At 45.0% G+C, this 16,564-nt stretch overlaps 1 pseudogene; it reads right to left on the bottom strand.

Moving 5' to 3' along the window:
- Positions 1–898: 898 nt before the first annotated feature.
- On the bottom strand, positions 899–15,949 carry LOC106586985 (glutamine-dependent NAD(+) synthetase-like; annotated as a pseudogene).
- Between the last annotated feature and the right edge of the window lie 615 nt (positions 15,950–16,564).

Raw genomic sequence — 16,564 nt, forward strand, 5'->3', positions numbered from 1 at the left:
AGTTGTCTTGAAAGCCAGAGTTCACAGTTGTCTATAAATCCAGAGAATGCCAGCATTTGATGACAAAGTTTGATGACAAAATTTGCCCACGAAGGACCGCCGCACCACCTTCCTATTTAAGTGAGCACAGCACAACAAGTTGAGTCCAAAAATGTCTTGTATGCTGCTGCATAAATGATGTAATATGTCAGGGAGATATGTATACTGTAGCTAAGAAAGTAATACTAAGTGTATGTTGTGTAGAAAGCTGTTCGTAGCCCATGTGCCTCACCCTAATAATTTGGTATATTTTCAACTCTTAATTTCGCCTACTGTTCTGACTTGGTGGTGCACATGTAACCTATAACCTGTTTTTGAGAAATTTCAACATCTAATATTGTAAGAGCTTTCATTAATGGGGCAGCAGGTAGCCTAGTGGTTAGAGCGTTGGAGTAGTAACCGAAAGGTTGCAAGATTGAATCCCCGAGCTGACAAGGTAAAAATCTGTCGTTCTGCCCCTGAACAAGGCAGTTAACCCACTGTTCCTAGGCCGTCATTGAAAGTAAGAATTTGTTCTTAACTGACTAGCCTAGTTAAATAAAAATTGTGTGCTTATATGCCTCTTTTATTTATCCTACTGTTCTGACTTGGTGTACAGGGAGAACACTATAAGAACGGCCCATGTTCTGAATTCTGTCGCTGTACATTTCAAAAGTGCTGAACAAATAGTTATATTGACTATATCCATCCTAGCTCGCTCATTAATGTCTTAATCAAAATTATGGATTACCTCTTATCCGCTTGTCGTGCCCCACCAAGATTTACATGCTAAAATCTCCGCTGCTGTACAGTAAGAAGGCATTTGGAGTTGCACTGTTGCACCACAGTGTTAATTGTCACAGTTTAGACGGCTTATTTGGGATGTTGCTCTGGCATTGGGAGGAACCTTATTTGTGGTAGTCATTCCCAACCTCCATCTTGGACACCTGTGTATGAAATAACAATAACTTACCATGTTTTGTGGACTCAGTGAACGTTCACAATTCTTGTGAGATTAAATCAAATCCGATAAAGCCGTTGAGGGGGGGAACAAGCAAATGTGAGAGATCCACAGTAAAATGTAATGTTGACTGTTGGATCCCCACCTGATTATCAATGGCTCTGAACTGCCAGGACCAGCGAGTGTTGTAGAGGAATGGCCTGAGGTCAAAGCGGTTGTCATCGGGGCCATAGATCTCAGCGTGGAAGGATGGTGTCACAGTTGTCATTTTGTGTCTGTTCACAGAATACATCTGGAAGAAGTGTTTCACTTTGGCTGCCACCTGAAAAGTCAATGGTCAGAAGAAGTGTTATTCTCAATCATACAAATAGATATCATACACTGAGTGCACAAACATTATGAACACCTCCTCTTTCCATGACATAGACTAACCAGGGGAATCTTGGTGAAAGCTATGATCCTTTATTGATGTCACTTGTTAAATGCACTTCAATCAGTGTAATTAAAGGGGAGGACACAGGTTAAAGAACAACCTTTAATCCTTAAGACAATTGAGACATGGATTGTGTATGTGTCCCATTCATAGGGTGAATGGGCAAGACAAAAGATTGAAATGCCTTTGAACGGGGTATGGTAGTAGCTGCCATGTGCACCGGTTTGTGTCAAGAACTGCAACGCTGCTGGGTTCTTCACGCTCAACAGTTTCCTGTGTGTATCAAGAACGGTCCACCACCCAAAGGACATCCAGCCAACTTGACACAACTGTGGGAACCATTGCAGTCAACATGGGCCAGCATAGGGCCTCCTGGGTGGCGCAGTGGTCTAAGGCACTGCATCGCAGTGCTAGCTGTGCCACCAGAGATTCTGGGTTTGAGCCCAGGCTCTGTCGCAGCCGGCTGCGACCGGGAGGTCCATGGGGCGATGCACAATTGGCCCAGTGTTGTCCGGGTTAGGGAGGGTTTGGCCGGCAGGGATATCCTTGTCGCATCACGCACTAGCGGCTCCTGTGGCGGGCCGGGCGCTGTGCACGCTGGCCAGGTTTTCGGTGTTTCCTCCGACACATTGGTGCGGCTGGCTTCCGGGTTGGATGTGCGTCGTGTCAAGAAGCAGTGCGGCTAGGTTGGGTTGTGTTTCGGAGGACGCATTGCTCTTGACCTTCACCTCTCCCGAGTCCGTACGGGAGTTGCAGCGATGAGACAAGACTGTAACTACTACCAATTGGGGAGAAAAAAGGGGTAAAAGAATAAAATAAATTAAAAATTTAAAAATTTAAAAACATGGGCCAGCATCCCTGTGGAATGCTTTTGACACCTTGTACAGTCCATGCAACTCAATATTAGGAAGGTGTTCTTAATGTTTTGTACACTTAGTGTGAACATGACTTTGTGTGAAACATAACACTCTATCATTGAGATTTTTCCTCGTTTTTACACGGTAGGCATCTAATAGTATGAAAATAGTAAATGGTGTGCGATACAGGGGTGTAGAGTGACCTGTAGAGGGGATAGGGCCTCCCTCCACGTGTGGATGAGTTTCCAGGACATGCTGTATGGGCCGCACTTGGAAATCTTCCTGATCCGGCCAATCACAGACAGCTCCGAGTATGTCATCCCTATATCAGACTGACGAGAGGGGGACACAGAGAGAGCAAGAGAGAGGACGACAGCAAGGGATAAGGAAGAGGTCAGATTACACCATAACAGAACAAGCTTTGTGCACAGATGACATCCCTGAAGAGACATTCATCTTCCAAGCTTGTGAGGTGGTATATATAGACAGCAGTCACGGACAAGGGAAAGTTGAGCCACACAGTCAACACAGCCACAGAGGAAAAACACGGCGGGAGAATAACAACAGTAGTCAAGCTGAATAGAGCTGAGGGTTTTTATTTATGGTATATTATATGACTTTAACCTGTTAGTCTTAAATGTCAACTTTTCTTAATACGTATAAAGAAAGGCTCAATCCCAGCAGTGTGTGTACAGTATGTGAGAAGAAAAAAAAAAAAATTGTCACTTCATATGTGGTTGGCCCACACCCACAACGATCAACATAGTCAGAGGGCCCAAGGCCACATCTGGCTCCACTAGAGGTGACATGTTGACTTGTTACCTCATCAGTCTGCAACACCTGGCCTTCCGTCAGGGGCTCCAGCTCTGCAGTGGGAGGTGCAGCCATGATACTAAAGAGGACATAAAGACAGTTGCCAACACGGTGAGTCTCCTGACATTATACTGACTGTTTTGTATTGTCCCAGGGAAGAAGATGGGTTTGCAGAGCAGCGTGCTTCACCTTCTGAGGGCGGTGAGCTGGAACTGTTTGATCCAGTACTGCAGGAAGCTTGTCAGGTCTGCCTTACTGAGCAGTCATACTGTCACGTCCTGACCCTAGTAAGATGTCACTTTCTATAGTAGAGTAGGTCAGGGCGTGACATGGGGTGTTTTGGGTGGTTTTCTAGGTTTTCTATTTCTAGGTTTAATTCTAGGTTTCTATTTCTATGTTGGTTTTTTGGGGTTGATCTCCAATTGGAGGCAGCTGGTCCTCGTTGCCTCTAATTGGAGATCATATTTAAGTAGTTTTTTTTTTTTTTTTCACCTGTGTTTGTGGGCAGTTATTTTCTGTTTAGTCTCTGTACCTGACAGAACTGTATTCTGATCGTTTGCCATTTTGTCTTTAGTGATTTTGGGTTAATAAATATCATAATGAGCACTCAACACGCTGCGTTTTGGTCCCCTCTATACGACGCCCATTACACATACTTACTTAGTGAAGTAGCCAGCGAGGCTACCGAATAGAGGGGTATTGAGGTGAAGGTCAAATAGAGAGAGTGGTCCATACTATTTTTGTTATTTTCTGTTGGACTGAAGCAGACAATAGTTTTTTTTAAGTGACAGAAAATTCTAAATATTTCAAAGAAACATTGACATTCTCTAGTACTCACTAACCTCTCATCCACATTGGCTGAGCCAAGGACTAGAAGGCCACCAGGTTTCCCCTCAGCCCACTGACTGAGCTGAGCAAAGAATCATCCTGATACAGGCCTGGGTGGGACAGGCCTGCCGGGGAACAGCCGGGGAATCTGACTTGTTCAGGGGCAGATTTTTACCTTGTCAGCTCGGGGATTTGATCCAGCAACCTTTCGGTTACTGGCTCAACGCTCTAACCACTAGGCTACCTGCCGCCCCAAAACAGTAGATAAAGGATCATCAAATTCACACACCACACAATTGTTTCCTCAGCTCAGCATTTGAGCTCTCTTTCAATCCATTACACAAATGACTACTGTTCAACTGAAACATGATGGTGTGAGGATTGTGGTGAGCATATGTGAATATGCAAGTAAATGGCGCAATAAAAGAGAAGTGCAAGCGAGGGCAAAAGCCCTGCTCATCTTAGATTTGTTTGTATTTTCACTTCGCAAAAATCTGGTCTCCACTTTATTGTAGTGTTTCAGGTATCACCTGAACAATGTATTGGAGTGTTCCTTGACCCTTTACTGTCATAGAATAAGTCGTACTCATCGTTGAAAATGTCATACATGAGAGAGACGGACCAAGGCGCAGCGGAAGTGTGGACACTCATGTTTCTTTAATTAACAAAACAAGTAAAGTATCCACTGGAAAAACAAAAACAAAACCATGACCAGGACTCACAACATGCCAGTGCAGCAGGCTAAACCAAAAAAAAGCAGTGCTCACAATTCCCCACAAATGACAAACACACCCTAATATATGGGACTCTCAATCAAAGGCAAATAGACAACACCTGCCTTCAACTGAGAGTCCCAACCCCAATTAACCAAAACATAGAAACAGACACACTAGACTAAACATAGAATACATGAAAACCAAACAGTGCCCAAAAACCCCGGAATGCTTAAATCAAATGCCCCTTCAACAAACACACCACCCCGAACCACATAAAACGAATACCCTCTGCCACGTCCTGACCAAACTACAATACCAATTAACCTTATACTGGCCAGGACGTGACATTTACACTTAACCCACTCGCACATTCTGTAGGGCAAGGTTTTCTCTGGTGGTTCCACCATTAGCACGGAACTGGGGACACTTTCCCGTAACCATGGAGAAGATTCCCAGCATGCCTTTTACTGCCATGTTGATGTTGAGGTTCATGTGTGAACTGAATAAACAAGAAAAATACAAGTAAAAAAAATAACTTTTGAAGAAAAGCACAAAGTGATATTTATAAAAGATGCAAGACTTATTGTGTTCTAATTTGTTATTCTGTAACTGCCCAACTATGATGGGGCCAGTGATGCTCACCTGCCAATCTGAGCAGCCAGCTCTTTGGCCCTGTTACGGGTTCCTACCGAGGAGTTCTCACTGGCCATGTAGCAGGTGGTGAAGATGCGTCCACACAGCTCCCGTGGGTCCAGTGGGGTGTAGGACACATCACATCACTACCTGTTGAACATCCTCCAGCACCTGGGAGTCTGATACAGGGAGAGGGAGGGAAGGAAAGAAGCTGAAGCTGTAGCTGTCAGAAGCTGTAGTGACAAACTTTGAATGCAACGTCAAACTTTAGAAAAGGAGCCATGTGCTTGTGTGTCACTTGTGGGACACAACAAACCATTATGGGCCTGTACAGTATCCAGTCCTCTACTCACTGCCATCTCTGACTGCCTGGCAGACCAGCACACACATGGGGTAGACAACGCAGGCTGTAGAGGAAGTGTCCACACCACCACTGAGGGGCAGGAGGAAACCAGCCTGAAGCAGTGAATAACAGGGGTGTTTATGGACAGAGATAGACAGACAATATAAATATTCAGTACATTTTGTATATCCTTTGTATATTCAGTACAAATATTCAGTAATAAGCAAGTAAGTGTAAGCACATTTACACATCATTCAAACCAAATATAGCACTACTCATCTGACCACTTCTCCTTAGGTAGTCCCAAAGCCAACATGCTGGACCCAGGCTGAAGACACCAAAGACAAGAACACAGAGACACGCATGTGCATGTATTTGACATGGGTCAAATTGCAGGTTAGAATGAAGCCGTACTTACGGGTTTGGAACGAGTAGTCGTGCTGCATTCCGCTCCGCAGGTAATATTACATCTCATTACATTACAACGGTTTGATTTGTTTGATCTGAGCAATTTTTTAGCTAGCTACTTAGCTGTCTTTGTATCAAAGATAATTGTGTAGTTTAGAGTAATTATCGAGGTTAGCTAGCCAGCTATCTTCGTCCGCCGCGCCACCGTTCTCCTACTTAGTCAACAACTGCTAGCGAGCTAGCCAACTTCTACTGACTAGCAGCACTGTAGAAACTAATACATTACAACGGAACGATTTGATTAGTGTAGTGTTAGCTAGCTACATAGTTGTCTTTGCTGTCTTTGTATCTAAGATAATTGTGTAGTTTAGAGTAATTATCGAGGTTAGCTAGCCAGGTTAGCTAGTGTTAGCTAGCTACATAGTTGCCTTGTAAGGTGTAGCACTGAAGCTATCGAGGTTACCTGGCCAGCTACACTTTCAAACAAAGTCAACAACGCGGCCACTGCTAGCTAGCCTACTTTACCAGCCAGCAGTACTGTATCATTTTAGTAATTTTAGTCAATAAGTTGTCTTTGTCATAGTTTGTCATAGTTTGATAATTGTGTAGTTTAGAGTAATTATCGAGGTTAGCTGGCCAGCTATTTTCGTCCCCCGCGACGCCATTTCCAAACCTAGCCAACTATTAACGACGAGCAGCATTGTAGAAACTAAATACATTACAAAGGAACGTCTTGATTAGTGTTATGTTAGCTAGCTACATAGCTGCCTTTGTATCATGATAAGGTGTAGCACTGAAACTATCGAGGTTACCTAGCCAGCTACACTTTCAAACAAAGTCAACAATGCAGCCACTGCTAGCTAGCCTACTTCACCAGCCAGCAGTACTGTATCATTTTAATCATTTTAGTCAAAAAGATTTTTGCAACGTAAGCTAACTTTCTGAACATTCGAGACGTGTAGTCCACTTGTCATTCCAATCTCCTTTGCATTAGCGTAGCCTCTTCTGCAGCCTGTCAACTATGTGTCTATCTATCCCTGTTCTCTCCCCTCTGCACAGGCCATACAAACGCTTCACACCGCGTGGCTGCTGCCACTCTAACCTGGTGGTCCCAGCGCACACGACCCACGTGGAGTTCCAGGTCTCCGGCAGCCTCTGGAACTGCCGGTCTGCGGCCAACAAGGCAGAGTTCATCTCAGCCTATGCTACCCTCCAGTCCCTCGACTTCTTGGCGCTGACGGAAACATGGATTACCACAGATAACACTGCTACTCCTACTGCTCTCTCCTCGTCTGCCCACGTGTTCTCGCACACCCCGAGAGCTTCTGGTCAGCGGGGTGGTGGCACTGGGATCCTCATCTCTCCCAAGTGGACATTCTCTCTTTCTCCCCTGATCCATCTGTCTATCGCCTCCTTTGAATTCCATGCTGTCACAGTTACCAGCCCTTTCAAGCTTAACGTCCTTATCATTTATCACCCTCCAGGTTCCCTTGGAGAGTTCATCAATGAGCTTGACGCCTTGATAAGTTCCTTTCCTGAGGATGGCTCACCTCTCACAGTTCTGGGTGACTTTAACCTCCCCACGTCTACCTTTGACTCATTCCTCTCTGCCTCCTTCTTTCCACTCCTCTCCTCTTTTGACCTCACCCTCTCACCTTCCCCCCCTACTCACAAGGCAGGCAATACGCTTGACCTCATCTTTACTAGATGCTGTTCTTCCACTAATCTCATTGCAACTCCCCTCCAAGTCTCCGACCACTACCTTGTATCCTTTTCCCTCTCGCTCTCATCCAACACTTCTCACTCTGCCCCTACTCGGATGGTATTGCGCCGTCCCAACCTTCGCTCTCTCTCTCCCGCTACTCTCTCCTCTTTCATCCTATCATCTCTTCCCTCTGCTCAAACCTTCTCCAACCTATCTCCTGATTCTGCCTCCTCAATTCTCCTCTCCTCCCTTTCTGCATCCTTTGACTCTCTATGTCCCCTATCCTCCAGGCCGGCTCGGTCCTCCCCTCCTGCTCCGTGGCTCGACGACTCATTGCGAGCTCACAGAACAGGGCTCCGGGCAGCCGAGCGGAAATGGAGGAAAACTCGCCTCCCTGCGGACCTGGCATCCTTTCACTCCCTCCTCAATACATTTTCCTCTTCTGTCTCTGTTGCTAAAGCCACTTTCTACCACTCTAAATTCCAAGCATCTGCCTCTAACCCTAGGAAGCTCTTTGCCACCTTCTCCTCCCTCCTGAATCCCCCTCCCCCCTCCTCCCTTTCTGCGGATGACTTCGTCAACCATTTTGAAAAGAAGGTCGACGACACCGCTGGTCCTGCTCACACTGCCCTACCCTGTGCTTTGACCTCTTTCTCCCCTCTCTCTCCAGATGAAATCTCGCGTCTTGTGACGGCCGGCCGCCCAACAACCTGCCCGCTTGACCCTATCCCCTCCTCTCTTCTCCAGACCATTTCCGGAGACCTTCTCCCTTACCTCACCTCGCTCATCAACTCATCCTTGACCGCTGGCTACGTCCCTTCCGTCTTCAAGAGAGCGAGAGTTGCACCCCTTCTGAAAAAACCTACACTCGATCCCTCCGATGTCAACAACTACAGACCAGTATCCCTTCTTTCTTTTCTCTCCAAAACTCTTGAACGTGCCGTCCTTGGCCAGCTCTCCTGCTATCTCTCTCAGAATGACCTTCTTGATCCAAATCAGTCAGGTTTCAAGACTGGTCATTCAACTGGGACTGCTCTTCTCTGTGTCACGGAGGCTCTCCGCACTGCTAAAGCTAACTCTCTCTCCTCTGCTCTCATCCTTCTAGACCTATCTGCTGCCTTTGATACTGTGAACCATCAGATCCTCCTCTCCACCCTCTCCGAGTTGGGCATCTCCGGCGTGGCCCACGCTTGGATTGCGTCCTACCTGACAGGTCGCTCCTACCAGGTGGCGTGGCGAGAATCTGTCTCCGCACCACGTGCTCTCACCACTGGTGTCCCCCAGGGCTCTGTTCTAGGCCCTCTCCTATTCTCGCTATACACCAAGTCACTTGGCTCTGTCATATCCTCACATGGTCTCTCCTATCATTGCTATGCAGACGACACACAATTAATCTTCTCCTTTCCCCCTTCTGATAACCAGGTGGCGAATCGCATCTCTGCATGTCTGGCAGACATATCAGTGTGGATGACGGATCACCACCTCAAGCTAAACCTCAGCAAGACGGAGCTGCTCTTCCTCCCGGGGAAGGACTGCCCGTTCCATGATCTCGCCATCACGGTTGACAACTCCATTGTGTCCTCCTCCCAGAGTGCTAAGAACCTTGGCGTGACCCTGGACAACACCATGTCGTTCTCCACTAACATCAAGGCGGTGACCCGATCCTGTAGGTTCATGCTCTACAACATTCGCAGAGTACGACCCTGCCTCACACAGGAAGCGGCGCAGGTCCTAATCCAGGCACTTGTCATCTCCCGTCTGGATTACTGCAACTCGCTGTTGGCTGGGCTCCCTGCCTGTGCCATTAAACCCCTACAACTCATCCAGAACGCCGCAGCCCGTCTGGTGTTCCACCTTCCCAAGTTCTCTCACGTCACCCCGCTCCTCCGCTCTCTCCACTGGCTTCCAGTTGAAGCTCGCATCCGCTACAAGACCATGGTGCTTGCCTACGGAGCTGTGAGGGGAACGGCACCTCCGTACCTTCAGGCTCTGATCAGGCCCTACACCCAAACAAGGGCACTTCGTTCATCCACCTCTGGCCTGCTCGCCTCCCTACCTCTGAGGAAGCACAGTTCCCGCTCAGCCCAGTCAAAACTGTTCGCATCTCTGGCACCCCAATGGTGGAGCAAGCTCCCTCACGACGCCAGGACAGCGGAGTCAATCACCACCTTCCGGAGACACCTGAAACCCCACCTCTTTAAGGAATACCTAGGATAGGATAAAGTAATCCTTCTAACCCCCCCCCCCCCTTAAAAGATTTAGATGCACTATTGTAAAGTGGTTGTTCCACTGGATATCATAAGGTGAATGCACCAATTTGTAAGTCGCTCTGGATAAGAGCGTCTGCTAAATGACTTAAATGTAAATGTAAGCCCTGTGCTTGTTTGTCACATGAATGGAAGGGTCTATATGTGTAAACTGTAAAGAGGTGGGCCGTCACATGATCTGGAAAGTAGCTTTTTTTTTAAATGTGTCTTTTTAGTTTGAACTTCTCTCAGACAGGGATTGTCTCCATCAAAGACAGGCAGCTCAGTTTCAGACACAACGGGAGCAGTCAGGGTAAAGGAATGTCACACTCCATGCTTCGGAATCCTCTGTGTAGCGATATAGTAGGCTGCCATCTCTGTCTGTTTCCAATGATTCCATGGTGAAAAAACTAAATACAAGGAGACACAGTCAAAAATAGCCACACAACACTCTTGTGATCACAGTCTTTGTCAGGGGGTGCCATACCTAATGAACTGTCACTCAATGGGCTGGTGAGTGGGGGGAGGTAGACATCTTCACAATCAGACAGGGAGAAGTCCACTGACTCGATGGCACGGCTGGTGCTCACACTGCTGGACACAGTAGAGGACATAACAGCAAACCATGTGACATTTCAAATGTAATGGGCATGCTATTTTGAGTCTAAGTCAATAACTGAAGGGAGAAGTTAAAGTGACTCTCTTGAGTGTGTACCCAGTATAGGGAGGAAAGACGACACCGGACAGAGACAGGGCCTTGGGTTGGGGAGTTGAATGTTGAACAGAATTACCTCTGGCTAGTTTCACTAGGGGAGTAAGGTGTTTCTGAATCACACCTACCATTTACGAGAAGTAAAAAGTGCCCTGTTTTGAAGAGAAATGTCAGCTCACCACGTGTGGGTGGCAATGCTCTCCTCTGTAGCTGTGGACATCCTCCAGACCCAGAGTGGCAGTCGCAACTTCCGTCAACACACACACACACACACACACACACACACACACACACACACACACACACACACACACACACACACACACACACACACACATTGTCCAAGAGTTCACTTTGGGAACGGCTAACATTAACAATAACATTACACGACATGCTGACTTGGCATGCCATGTAATCAAACACAGCTCACCCTGGTGTGTGAAGTGAGAGGGAAGTGAGGGTTAAAGAATAGGCTGCAAGATATTCTTCTCACATTTGCTTTCTGTTATGTTTAGCCTGTCTTTACCAAGTCGTCCAGGGAGAACTTTCTTCCCTGGGCCACTATGTCCTCGTTGATGGCCACCATGGCACAACCATCATAGTAGAGTCTGTCTCCATCACAACCCTTCTGATTGGCAAACATGTAGATCCCCCAACTCTGTGCAAAACAACACACTTGTCCTTATTCCACTTGTAATATCAGAAACTGCCCAACTTCATTACTATGCAATAACAATGAACTCAAATAACATGTAACAACAATGTTGTTATGTAGTAATTACAGAGTTATTACACACGTCTATGATCAATGTGATGATAAGTGTTACCCAAACTCATACTAATCAAAATATACATGTAGGCAAAACACTGTATGAAATGGAGCAGTGCTTTAATGCCAAAACAGTACCTCCAAGTGGTTACTGGGCAGGCAACATGCAGTACCTCTGTTCTCACTAAACATGCTGTATAACAGGGGTACTCAACTCTTAGCCTATGTGGTCCGGAGCCCGCTGGTTTTCTGTTCGATCTTATAATTAATTGCGCACACCTGTTGTCCCAGGTCTAAACCGGTCCCTGATTAGAGGGGAACAATAAAAAATGCAGTGGAACCGGCTTCGAGGTCCAGAGTTGAGTTTGAGGGCTGTGGAACATGTGCATGTGTCCGTCCGTCCGTTCGTGTGTGTATGTTCACCTTCGTGGTGGCTGATATAACCAGGTTCACTCTGTGGTCTGCCTTACGTAGCTCGTGGTAGCTGGCTGAGGAGTTGGTGAAGATCTCCACACCGTCCAGAACCATGTCCACATGGGGGCTGCCAAGCACATGGCATTCCCACATGCATCATTACATACTGTAGCTTACTAGAAAAACACACACACACACACACACACTGTATATATTTATTCACATATGCAATCTCACTTAATCTCTCAAAAACATTTGAGCTCTCTTTCAATCCATTACACAAATGACTAACGACACACAGTATTACAAAACTCATTACAGAAATTGAGTAAAGGTGTGGAAAGAAAAGACCTTAATTTGAGGCTCTTAATTGAATGTACCTCCTAGGGTTCCACAGCTCAGCACAGACCACAGTCCTGATGCAGGTGTCTTTGGTTGAGAGGACGCAGTCACCAAAGGGGACAATGTCCTTCAAGAGACAGAACAGTGGAAAATAATTTAATTAACGATCCCATTAAATGGATGATACTATTGATTGCTGCACATATGCAGTACCTGTCAAAAGTTTGGACACACCTACTCATTCAAGGGTTTTTCTTTATTTTTACTATTTTCCACATTGTAGAATAATAGTGAAGACATCAAAACTATTAAATAACACATATGGAATCATGTAGTAAACCAAAAAGTGTTAAACAAATAACACCTGCCTTGATGACAGCTTTGCACACTCTTGGCATTCTCTCAACTAGCTTCATGAGGTAGTCACCTGGAATGCATTTAAATTAACAGGTGTGCCTTGTTAAAAGTTAATCTGTGGAATTTCTTTCCTTCTTAATGCGTTTGAGCCAATCAGTTGTGTTGTGACAAGGTAGGAGTGGTATACAGAAGATAGCCCTATTTGGTAAAATACCAAGTCCATATTATGGCAAGAACAGCTCAAATAAGCAAAGAGAACTGACAGTCCATCATTACTTTAAGACAAGGTCAAGAACTTTTAAAGTTTATTCAAGGGCAACCACAGAAACCATCAAGCGCTATGATGAAACTGGATCTCATGAGGACCGCCACAGTAAAGGAAGACCCAGAGTTACCTCTGCTGCAGAAGATAAGTTCATTAGAGTTGCCAGCTTCAGAAATTGCAGCCCAAGTAAATGCTTCACGGAGTTCAAGTAACAGACACATCTCAACATCAACTGTTCAGAGGAGACTGCGTGAATCAAGCCATAATGGTCGAATTGCTGCAAAGAAACCACTACTAAAGGACACCAATAAGAAGAAGAGACTTGCTTGGGCCAAGAAACACGAGCAATGGACATTAGACCGGTGGAAATCTGTCCTTTGCTTTGATGAGTCTAATTTTGAGATTTTTGGTTCCAACCGCCATGTCTTTGTGAGACGTGGAGTAGGTGAACGGATTATCTCTGCATGTGTGGTTCCCACAGTGAAGCGTGGAAGAGAAGGTGTGATGGTGCTTTGTTGGTGACACTGTCTGTGATGTATTTAGAATTCAAGGCACACTTAACCAGCATGGCTACCACAGCATTCTGCAGCGATAAGCCATCCCATCTGGTTTGCGCTTAGTGGGACTATAATTTGTTTTTCAACAGGACAATGACCCAACACACCTCTAGGCTGTGTAAGGGCTATTTGACCAAGAAGGAGAGTGATGGAGTGCTGCATCAGATAACCTGGCCTCCACAATCACCCGACCTCAACCAAATTGAGATGGTTTGGGATTGGTTGGATCCCAGAGTGAAGGAAAAGCAGCCAACAACTGCTCAGCATATGTGGGAACTCCTTCAAGACTATTGGAAAAGCATTCCAGGTGAAGCTGGGTGAGAGAATGCCAAGAGTGTGCAAAGCTGTCATCAAGGCAAATTGGTGGATACTTTGAAGAATCTCAAATATAAAATATATTTTAATTTGTTTAACACTTTTTGGGTTACTACATGATTCCATATGTGTTATTTCATAGTTTTTATGTCTTCACTATTATTCTACAAGGTAGAAAATAGTAAAAATAAAGAAAAATCTTTGAATAAGTAGGTGTGTCCAAACTTTTGACTGGTACTGTATATTAATGGTACAGTTTCCCTTTAAGTGAAGAAACATGCAAATCATCCTCTAATCACTGATCCTTGTTAGTGCATACCAACACCCCGCCATTAGAGAGAGAGGAAGGGGTAGAGATTGATCCTACGTGTCCTGTCACATCCTGGGCAGGAAGTACTCCTCCACATGTCTGTGGCAGACAAGCACAATAATGCCATGTTCAAATCAAATCAAAGTTTATTGGTCGCGTACAGAGATTTGCAGGTGTTATGGCGGGTGCAGCTAAATGCATATATGTTATTATGAGTGACGTGAAATAAATGGATTATTGTCCTTTTCCACTTACCAAATCTGCCTTGACCTTAGATCAAAACATTTAAAGACATGCTCTGGAACTTTGGTGAATACTAAGTATTTTTTAAACCTCCCGCTTTGGGCTGGATAGTGTCCATGTGTAGTTCATACATGCATAATCTATGAGCAGAATTACTGTCTTCCCTAAATTAGCCACAAAATCCCTAGTTTGAAAGCAACTGTTTTTCTAGAAGCTGTGCTGTGCCACTTCCCCTAAATTTTCCCCTATGTGGGCCAGCTCCGTAGCAATTCGAGTTCTAGCCAATGAGCTTCACCCCCTCGCCATTTGAGTGTCAACTAGCAAGATGCACGCACAGCAGAGCGAGAGAGAGAGAGAGCAATGACTTGGTGGACATATCTGAACATTTGTGACATAGTATGTAATTTTCTGAGACTACTTTTGGCTTATGAGCCCTACTTTCAGAATTACTGGCTAAAAAGTATACAAAAATACCGGAGAATCTTTAATTTCACTGTTTATCAAAGCATTATCATTATGTTCAGAAGGTACTTGTGCAGATTCTATGTTGATCACTAACCTGAGTTTATTCCATGGTGGAATTCCAGTGGAACTCCCGGTTGTTCCCATAGCTGGCCAGCAGCATCTTGGGTCGAATCAACAAGATCTTCCTTTAAAAAGAGGGTAAAAATTGTGAACAATTACACCTACTTGCTATTGACAATGCACTACATCAATTCAGAATTGATTATTTCCGACACTTATAGAGAACATTAGCCACCGGTTGCTGAAATCTTAGTGCAACATACACTGTTTAGTGGGGTTTGATAGTCCAGGAGGCAAAGGGAGGCACAACATAGCTGAAGTGCTTGTCAGATGATGTCCTGGGTGACAGGTGACCCTAGCAGCTTCCTGAGTACCTAGAAGCAGTGCAGCAGGGTGTCTGACTCGTAGAAGTGGTCTGCACAGCCATGATGACCAGGGACAGAAAGAGAGGAGGTTGAGGGAAAGTTCATGGAAATTCAGAGCAGGCATGGCCATGTAGGATGCTTATTAGATGCAAATGCACAGAGCTTTATTGGAGTCAAATAAACAAAGACATACATTTGTCTAATAAGCTAAATGTGTGCTGTAGGCTACTCACTGTATACAGTAATGTACTTAACAATCACTACAATCACAACTTCGATAAAGGAGATGTACATAATAAATACGATATTTCCAGTTCTGGTCCCAATCTGTATTTTGCCCCTGAGACTTGGCTATCGCGATACCTTGTCATGAAAATATATCATTATTAATGTTAATGGCATGTCCAGAGTCCTGATTTGCAAGATGTGCATGCTATTCCTGCAGAGCAAGTAACCTAGTATAGTAGACTCCAGGCTAATGAGTGGAATGTCTATAAATCATTACAACACCATATGACCTTCAAAACAGCCCTGTATATGAGCCCACTACAGTTTAAGTTAAATGGACAATGCATCTTCAATAAAAACAATTTTTTTATTCGGACTTCTCAGTATTCTCTCCAAGTTTCCGTCAAAAGCTAGAGCCCGTTGTGTCAATGAGCACGTAGCTAATATAACCGTTCGTCCCATTTCATATAATGGTGCAACAAAGTATCCTTGCTGATATTCAAGCGTTGGAACCTTGGTCTAAATTCTCAAATGAGTTACTGTATCACTCGACTCAATACTATCTGAGTTGCAACGTTGTGTCACTTCGATCCGGGCACTCCAACCACAGATACAACAATGAGACAGATATTTCACCGGATGTATAAATGTGAAGCATCCGCTTGGCTTTTCCACTCGCTCAAATGTACCAAATATGGTAGTGAGAGGAAGCCGTGTTGACGGCAGTGGGAGAATATGGAACGAGATGGATTTTGGCCCACATTCTGCTAATTTTCTCATCGATGAAACATTTGATATCAATACTGCTTTCTGTTCCCAAACCTAGAACATGTTACGAACAGAGTGGATTCAAAACATTGCTAGAACGCAACAATAAGGTCTCGCTAACTCGTGCTTGGCTCTGCCCACCTCGCTTATTCTGGCCAGTTAGTTATACAAATCTTTGCTACTGCTGCCCCTCCTCTTCGTATATCGTATTAAAGAGACAGGAAGCTCATTCACACAACCAGCTGCTGCGCCTCTGCTGTACAAAATTAGTATACCTGTAGAGAGTACCGGTAGTCTTCATATGTTTTAGAAATTGTCCATATTTCAGACTTAAAAATGGTGATGCTTCCATAAATACAAAATATTGTCGAAAACCAAGGGGAAAAGTAGGTCTCAAATTTGTGACCTCATGAAAAAAAATGACAATATAAAA

The sequence above is a fragment of the Salmo salar genome, chromosome 26 (assembly GCF_965601325.2).
Source record: "Salmo salar chromosome 26, fSalSal1, whole genome shotgun sequence".
Taxonomy (NCBI): Eukaryota; Metazoa; Chordata; class Actinopteri; order Salmoniformes; family Salmonidae; genus Salmo; species Salmo salar.